Raw genomic sequence first — 9,296 nt, 5'->3', positions numbered from 1 at the left:
TGTTTTGTGGTGTTGTGCTAATGGTTGATATGTCCCCTAGTAGGCATAATGAAGGTGTTGGATGAATTTGGGTATTTAGTGCTTGAGATAGATGAGTAGTGACTTCATTCCAAAACAGGTTAACTGGAGTGCAGTGCCACATAGCATGGATATAATTATCAACAGTGTTCTGATTACAGTGTGTACAGTTTGGTGAGTTTATGAATCCCATTTTATACATTTTGTATGTGGTATAGTGTACTCGGTGGATAACTTTATACTGGATTAGTTGTAAATTAGTATTTGTGATAATGCTATAGTTATTATTACATATCTGTATCCAAAAGTTGGTATTAAAAGTTGATGATAAATCTTCTTCCCATTGCTTATACGGTAGGCTCATGTTAAGATTTAATTGAGATATAATTTTATATATTTTGGATAATGTTTTATTTGCTGTATTAATGTTAAGAAGTTCTGAGATTGGTGTAGAGAGGGCTAGAGTAGTTGGATTGATTTTTGAACTGATGAGTGATCTTAACTGGTGATATTGTAAGAACTGAGTTCTTTCGATTCCGTAATTCTGGGTTATTTGTGGTAGTGACATCAGTGTGGTATTGTTATACAGATGTTTTAGGTGTGTGATTCCCTTATTAGCCCATGATAGATAATTTAATGTTTTTTTATTAATTGTAAAGTCCGGGTTATTCCAGATGGGTGAGTGGATGGTTGGTGTTAGTGCTGAGTTTGTTAGTTTGTGAAAATTCCACCAGGCTGTCAGAGTTGTGGCCACAGTTGTATTATAAAAACATGGGTGATGTTTAATTGTTTGGCTGATAAATGGTAAATTGGATATTTGTATATCTTTACATAGTGCTTGTTCTAAATCAGTCCATGATCTATCTGTACTATTAGGTTTTATCCATTTTAATATATATTGTAATTGATTTGCCAGGTGAAATATTAAGTGGACAAAGAACCTTAATCTTAATTAAGAACTGATCTTCCTGCTTTCCTTAACAGTAACACCTACAATACATGACACTGACACGCATGACACTGACATGCATAGCCTTGTCATGTCCACAGAGTCCACATTTTAAGGGGTGCATTGAATCATTATTTAAAATATCATGATAAAACCACCATTACAACTCAAATTTGGAACATGGCAAAATAACAAACTGACCTGCTGAGTATGTGATAGCCTGTTTAACTAACATTGACATTTCTTGGTCCATGTGAAAAATAACAGATTGCAGATGTAAAGGCCACATGTGTTCAGGGGTGCAGATGGCACTGGGGACGGGGGTGACATGTCCCCTCCAGATTTATATTGACCCCATCCGAAATCTAGCATCTACAAGCATAAACGTATATATTGTACAGCTTGGTCCCCCTCACTTCAGAATTTCCATCTGCGCCCATGCATGTAGGTCTGTCTCCGTATCTTTTAATAGCTCTCCCTTGTGCAGCATTTCATTACCTACAGTACGGACTACACATAAAAGGCCTGTAACTCCTACACTGCTCATCCATTATAGATATACAAAACCACTGCATGAAAGCTGACTCATTAACTTCGCTGTTTTGTTTTAATTGCAGTGTGAAACACAGAAAACACATTGGTGCAAACTTAAGTACTACAAAAGACCACCTTCTTCACAGACATACTCAAAATTGTGAAAAATGGCAAAAGATGGGGACAATTGCTTTGCAAAGTGCTTTTACCAAGTAAGTTTCAACAGAGCCTTGTAAAATGATGTGTCACTACCATCTGCTCTGATGTAACAAACCTTCAATGGGCATTGATACAGACTTGGGCATCCTGCACACACCACCACCTCTACAAACATACATAAACACACAACCACTACCACACTACACCCACACTACCACTAACCCCTCTATACACAAATACAGTGAAGAAAATAAGTATTTGAACACTGTAATGTCAGCTTGTCTTGGTCTGCGTGTATGTCTTTTCTCTGCCCTAGTCCCGCCTTGTCTCCTGGTCGCCATGGTCTCCTTCTGTTTGTCACGCCCCTGTCATCATTGATCCCACCTATGTCAAGTTAGTTCCTGTTTTCATTTTAGGTGCATGTCCACTGTGAGAGATACAATCTAAAAAAACACCTGCCAATCAGCAAAAATTCTGGCCCTCAAAGACCTGTTAGTTAGGGAATTTTACTTTTCATACTTTTCATTTGACCATATGCAGGAATGGATGAGCAGTAACTTCCTTCAGCTCAACAGTGGTACTACTTGTTGGTACCCCTCATCAAGTTTGTGAGGGGTACTCCTCCATATCCCAGTTTACTTTTGATGGTCAGATTATCACTCTCTCCTCCTCAGTCACTAATCTAGGGGTTTGGTTTGGTCCACAGCTGACTTTTAATACTCACATAAAACATCTTTGCAAAAACTATTTTCACCACCTTTGGAACATACAGTAGCAAAACTTCGTCCTCTTCTGACTCACAAAGATGCTGAGAAACTTGTCCATGCTTTTATTTCTTCAAGGCTGGACTACTGCAACAGTCTTTTTAGGATTTCTGGCAAGGACATCCAGGCATTACAATATATTCAAAACAGTGCTGCCAGAATCCTAATGAGGGTCAGAAAATATGAACACATCACCCCCATTCTAAAATCACTGCACTGGCTTCCTGTCTCATCTCGTATAAACTACAAAATCCTTCTGTTTACATACAAATGTATTATTGGTCAAGCCCCATCATACCTACAAGAACTTCTCACCCCCAAAACATCAATCCGCACCCTCAGATCATCAGGCAGCTCCTCCAGGTGCCCCCACTAGGCTTCGAACTATGGGGACCGAGCCTTTTGCTCAGCGGCGCCACGACTCTGGAACTGTCTCCCGATTCAGCTTAGGTCTGCGCAGAGCCAGGACACTTTTGAAGCTCTTCTGTCACCCCAAATCCTCCCTTAAGCTCTTCTTTTAAAAAATCTTTTTTAAAAGGCATATTGCTGTTGATATATATTTTTTATTTTTATATATATAATATTTGATGACCTTGATGTTTTTATTTATTTTTTGTGCTTTATGTTTGCCTTTGTTGTGGCACTTTGAGATTTTACAAAATGAAAAGTGCACTACAAATCAAATCTATTTGTCACGGTCACAGCTCCGGACCCCTCCCTGTGGGCGTGTCGTTATGTCGTCTGCATGCAGTTATGTCCATGTTTGTAGTTCCGTGGGTGTGGGTCGTTTGTGAGCGTGTTCGTAGTCTCACCTGTGCCTTGTCTCTTGATCACGAGGGTCACCTATTTAATGTGCATTCGCGCAATGTCTTGTGCTCGTCTTTGTCTAAAGCCGTTGTGAGTGTTATATGTTGAGTGTTTGAGCTATCTGCGCTGCACTGTATTCATTGTGCACCAATAAAACGTGTTTATGTTCAAGTACCCGTACGTCGTGCCTGCCTCCTCGCATAACAGCTATATACACAGACATGAAGTTGAAGTGTTGTTTAAAAACTTTACTTAAGTGGAAGTACAGAAGTATTCAGCATTTTTGTACTTAAGTATTGCAAGTAGTTTATTCTAAAATGTATTACTCAAGTACTGGAAGTAAAAAGTATTGTGTTTTGTATTACAGTTTTTTACGACTGCTAACATGCGTTTGTCCAATCTGTAGTCACATTTCCAAAACTCTAAACACAGTAAACACAAAATCAGTCTTCAGTGGCTATACAATTAGTACAATTCATGTTGTTTTAGCACAAAATGCAGTCATTTTACATGACTGGATGCACTGGAAGACCGTTTACATTACACATAACAAGACTGTTCAGTTTTGTATCCTGTTTTTTTTTCCCCTCGTGTGGCTTTTTTTGTATATGTGTATTTTTATACATATGGGACCATGGCTAATTATCTTTACAAGTAAAGTAATTATTTTTTGGGTTAGGCCACAATTTACAGTAATGTCCCTAATACAGTAAAATATAACCTTTACTGCAAAACTTACTGACTCCTTGTTATTTTTTCTACGAGCAGGCATGACGCAAATGCAGGATATCGTTGATTTATTCAAATAACTAAAATAGAATACTGTGATGATGCCAATAGCTCTGGCACATAACCAAAAGTCAAATCAAATATATTTGTATAGCGCGTTTCACAACATATGTTGTCACAAAGCGCTTTACAGGATTTACAAAGTTAACAATACAAGACTCAAAAGGGAACCCATCCTCCATTGGGTGGCCCGTTAACACAAGTCCGTGATCGCAGGGTGGTTTAAAAGTTCCACAGCAACAGTCAAGGCTCCTGTTCCCCGGCCAAGCAGCCTCAGTCCCCTCGGTGCAGGCGGTGGGCCTCAGGCGGGCCAGCACCAGCACGACCCCTCGTGGCAATGGCTCATCCAACCCCGGCATCAGCACATACACCGGCAAGCCAGACCATCCCCCAGATGCTTTTATGTCTTGGGTAGAGGCATGCAAGAAGATAGACAATACAGACTGAGTGGACATGAATTTAAACCACCATTAATTTAAATGTACATAGCTCACGTGCCAGTGATGAGCATGTGGCTCCGGCAGGCTAATCTATAGCAGCATAACTAAAGGGAGGGGTTCAGAGGTGACCACAGGCATGAGGGCTCACTGAGACATTGCTTTCCAGTCAAGCCATTGTCACAAATAGAGTGATGCCAAGACACAGCTGGATGACAGCATCAACATCTCAGATCACCAGAAATCTCCCCCAAGATGGCCCCCAAAATGGCCCCCAAGCCCCCACACCTTACAAGGGGAATATTAGCTGAAGGCTTGATTAAATAGGTGCGTCTTAAATCTAGATTTAAAGATTGGAACTGTGTCAGAATCTCGGATTGGAGCTGGAAGGCTATTCCATAATTGAGGGGCTTTAAAGGAGAAAGCTCTGCCTCCGGCTGTAGTCTTACAAATTTTTGGAACTAGGAGAAATCCAGCATTTTGGGAGCGCAAAGGGCGAGATGGGTTGTAGTAAGCAATGAGTTCACTCAGATATTGTGGGGCAAGACCATTTAACACCTTATAGGTTAACAGAAGAACTTTAAATTAAATGAGTAGCCAGTGTAATGCCGCGAGAGTGGGACTAATATGATCGAATTTCCTAGCCTTAGATTAGGACTCTAGCTGCTAAGTTGTAGCTTCTTTATGGACTGTTTAGAGCATCCAATTAGAAGACTATTACAGTAGTCCAATCTCGACAAAAGACAAAAGCATGGACCAGCTTCTCTGCATCAGCTAATGTAAGTAAGTGTCTCAGCTTGGCGATATTACGTAAATGGAAAAAGGCAGCCTTAGAGAGATTGCATACATGTCCGTCAAATGAAAGATCACAATCAATAGTGACACCTAAACTTTTTGCAGTAGATTTAGGTGTTACTGAAAAACCATCTAGGGTAAGGGGAATATCAGCCCAATTGCTTCTAACAGCTTTAGGCTTACAAATTGGTAACGATGTGTAAGGTAGGACCTGAACCAGGAGAGTGCTTGACCTCTTATGCCAATGAGTGTCTCCAGTCTATTAAGTAGAATATTATGATCAATGGTGTCAAAAGCAGCACAGAGGTCTAGCAGTATGAGAAACAAAATGTGTCCTTTATCAGAGGATATTAAGAGATCATTCAATACTTTAGTTAGTGCTGTTTCAGTGCTGTGATGAGCTCTAAATCCAGACTGAAATAACTCTAAGACATGTTCTGTCTGTAAGAAGGGAGTTGTGAAGAAACTACTTTCTCTAAAATTTTGGATATGAATGACAGATTAGAAATTGGCCTATAGTTGGACAGTTCTTGGGGGTTAAGACCAGGTTTTTTAATTAGCGGCTTGATGACTGCAAGTTTAAATGAACTGGGAACGTAGCCCAGGCTCAGAGAATAGTTTATTATAGTAAGCAACGGTTCTACATTGCTATGCAGTAATTCTTTAAGTAGATGGGTTGGTACAGCATCTAGTATGCATGTGGAGGGTTTAGCAGATTTCACCAGTGAAATAAGCTCCTCACGACCAACTGGGGAGAAGGACTCTAACAGGGCATCAGAGCTGACCAGACAGCTGTCAAGGTGCATTGGCATGTTGACAGGCTCTGAGATAGCACTACTAATTTTTTCCCTAATTTTATCAGTCTTATCATTAAAGAATTTCATAAAATTGTTACTGCTACACTTTAGTGGAATTAGAGAATTGATTTGTTCGTGAATCCTCATAAGGCTGGAAACAGGAGTCCTGAATTGTTTTTATGTTTTTCTATTAAGGCCGATAAGTATAAGGACTTTGCCGTATGGAGGGCATGCTTATATTCAATAAGGCTGCTTTTCCATGATAGTCTATACACTTCTAACTTCGAATTTCTCCATTTACGCTCCAGGATCCGCGCGGCTCGTTTAAGACTACGCGTGTGCTCATTGTACCATGGCTCATTGTACCATGGCTCTTCTCTCCGTGGCTCTCTTATATCGTAGTGGTGCAACTTTGTCTAAAGCTGTACGAAGGGAAGTCTCGACGTGCTCGGTGAAACGCTCTAGTCCTTCCGGAGCTACAGGTGGATCAGTGTTTGTCAGACCCGGTAAAATATCAGTGAGCGCGGCTATGGCGCTGGGTGTTATAGTTCGTTTAATTTGATAGCGGGGTGGCCGATGAATACAGTCAGTTAAACACAACTCATACGTTATGAGGCTGTGGTCAGAAACAGCCTCACTCTGAGGAAGAATTGCTAAACTGGATATGTCAATACCAAATGACAAGACCAAGTCTAAAGTATAAGGACTAATAAGTAAATTCTACTTCCTGCTTTCCTCCTGTACATACACTCTTCTGCCAGCTCTGCCTGTCCTTTACTGCTTTTTCATTTATTTGAGTTATATCTACAAGTTAAAGTTATTTTTACAAGTTAAAAGGATCCATTACTAAGCTTTTTTACATTCATCTTCAACAAAGGACAATTTAGCATTTTTGACAGTCCGACACTGCAAGTGAACTGTTTTTTGCGTCTCAACCTTGTGAGTTAGTGGTTTTTGTTTTATCAGCAGCTGATATTGTTTCCAGCTGTGAATTACCTGCCAGAACTTTTTGGGTGTTAATTTTGCACTTTGGATTTTTAACTTGGATATCTGAGCCTTGTGTGCCTTTTGCGATTATGGCTCATGCTTCCACATCATCTATTTGCTCTGAGTGTATCAAACTGTCTCAGAGGGTTGCGGAATTTCAGGAAAGAATCCGGCTGCTTCCTGCTGACGCTGCTTCCTGCCGACGCTGTTGCGGAGCGAATTTTGAAATTGTTTTCTAAAGTATAATAATCTATTTACGTGCTAATCTTTACCTTTTGCCTTCCTAGATAAATTTTACAGGTTTTATTCCGGCCGCTGACCAACTTTCTGCCCTCACAAATCAGCTAGCGTAAGTTTATATATCGGCTAGACACGGTAAGTGTTTTGATTTATTCATGGCTGGTGTTGGTTTGTTTCCCTGCTCGGAGTGTGGCATGTTTAGCCTAGACCCTTTCGCCACCGACAGTAATAGTAATAGTATTTGTGAGTGGTGCAAATTAGTTCATTCTCTCGTGGTGAAAGTGGAAAGTTTAGAGCGCCGCGTCCACTCATTATTGAGGGATAGAGAGACAGGGTCTGTAGCAGCTGTGGACGCGCCAGGGAGAACTAGCGCCTCCGCGACTCCGGCGATAGAGCCCTCACAGCGGTGCGAATGGGTGACGTCTCGGCGGCGTAGTCGGAGAGCGAGGGCTGCAGCTACCGCTAACGCCAGCGCTAGCCCACCAGAGCACCACTCCCCGGTTCACGTGTCCATCAGGTTTGCCCCGCTCAGTGTTACACCCGCTGAGGAGACTCTGGTGATAGGAGACTCTATAGTCCGACACGTGAAAATCGCTATTCCTGTAGGGGCACCAGCGGTTACAGTTAATTGTTTACCGGGAGCCAGAGCGCCGGACATTAGTGGCAACCTTAGACTGTTAGCCCATAAACGATTCTCTAGGATAGTTATACATGTAGGGGCCAACGATATACGTCTGCGGCAGTCAGAGGTGACTAAGGCTAATGTTAAAGAGGTGGTTAAATTAGCCCAGACGATGTCCGATGCCGTAATCTGCTCTGGCCCCATCCCAATGCGGCGCGGTGATGAGCAGTACAGCAGGCTCACGTCGCTAAACCGCTGGATGTCCAAGTGGTGCTCCGAAAATCAAGTGGGCTTTATTAATAATTGGAAAGAGTTCGAGGGCAAGCCTGGTCTTTTAGGCAGGGACGGTGTCCACCCCACCCGGGATGGCGCTGCCCTGTTATCCTGCAGCATAGCCCGTAGTCTGTTAGTTAGTGGGCAGTGTAGTACTAGGAGCTGCTGACTAACCAGAGTCGCGACCAGGCCGCAGACTAACAGGTTAAACCTGTCTGCTAGCTGCCTAGAGGCGTCACCAAGTTCCCATAGGATTGAGACTGTGTCTGTGCCCCGGGTTAAACTAAATCATAAGAAAATAGTCCATCCTAAGTTTTTAACTAATATTCAGACTTTACATCAAATTATTACAACCTATATGACCGATCTAAAAATTGGATTAATCAATATTCGATCGCTCAACTCGAAAGCAGTTTTTATGAATGAACTTATAACAGACCAGAAAATTGATATTCTATGTCTAACTGAAACGTGGATTCAATCTGGTGATTATTTAACTCTAAACGAAGCCAGTCCTATGGGATATAGTTATATACATAGACCTAGATTGTCAGGCAGAGGAGGAGGAATACGTATAATCTATCGTGATTGTTTAGAAATTCATCAGAAATACTTAGATATCTCAAACTCATTTGAGATGCAGTCTATTAATGTAATTAGTCCATCTGAAAATAAAAGTACATTTTCCCTAACTAATGTATACAGACCACCAGGGCCTTACTCAGATTTTTTAAACGATTTCACAGATTTTGCAGCAAATTTAGCAGTATGTAGTGACAAAATAATAATAGTAGGAGACTTTAACATACACTTTGATAATGCGGAGGATCCACTGAAAAGGGCTTTTACTTCTATATTGAACTCTGTCGGCATTAAACAAAACGTAGTAGGACCTACACATTATCGAAATCATACCCTAGATCTAATCTTAACGCTGGGTATCGACGTAGATAATATAAATATACTTCCGCAAACCGTAGCAATCTCCGATCACTATTTAGTCCAATGTGAAATTCATCTTAACATAAATACCCGCTCGTCTCCTCGGCAGTGTATAAAGCGCTCGATAATTTCATCAACAGCAACACAGTTTATTGAAACCCTCCGTGACTTAACTGCTTTAGC

Source organism: Brachyhypopomus gauderio, chromosome 6 (assembly GCF_052324685.1).
Source record: "Brachyhypopomus gauderio isolate BG-103 chromosome 6, BGAUD_0.2, whole genome shotgun sequence".
NCBI lineage: Eukaryota > Metazoa > Chordata > Actinopteri > Gymnotiformes > Hypopomidae > Brachyhypopomus > Brachyhypopomus gauderio.
This window is presented reverse-complemented; position numbering follows the sequence as displayed.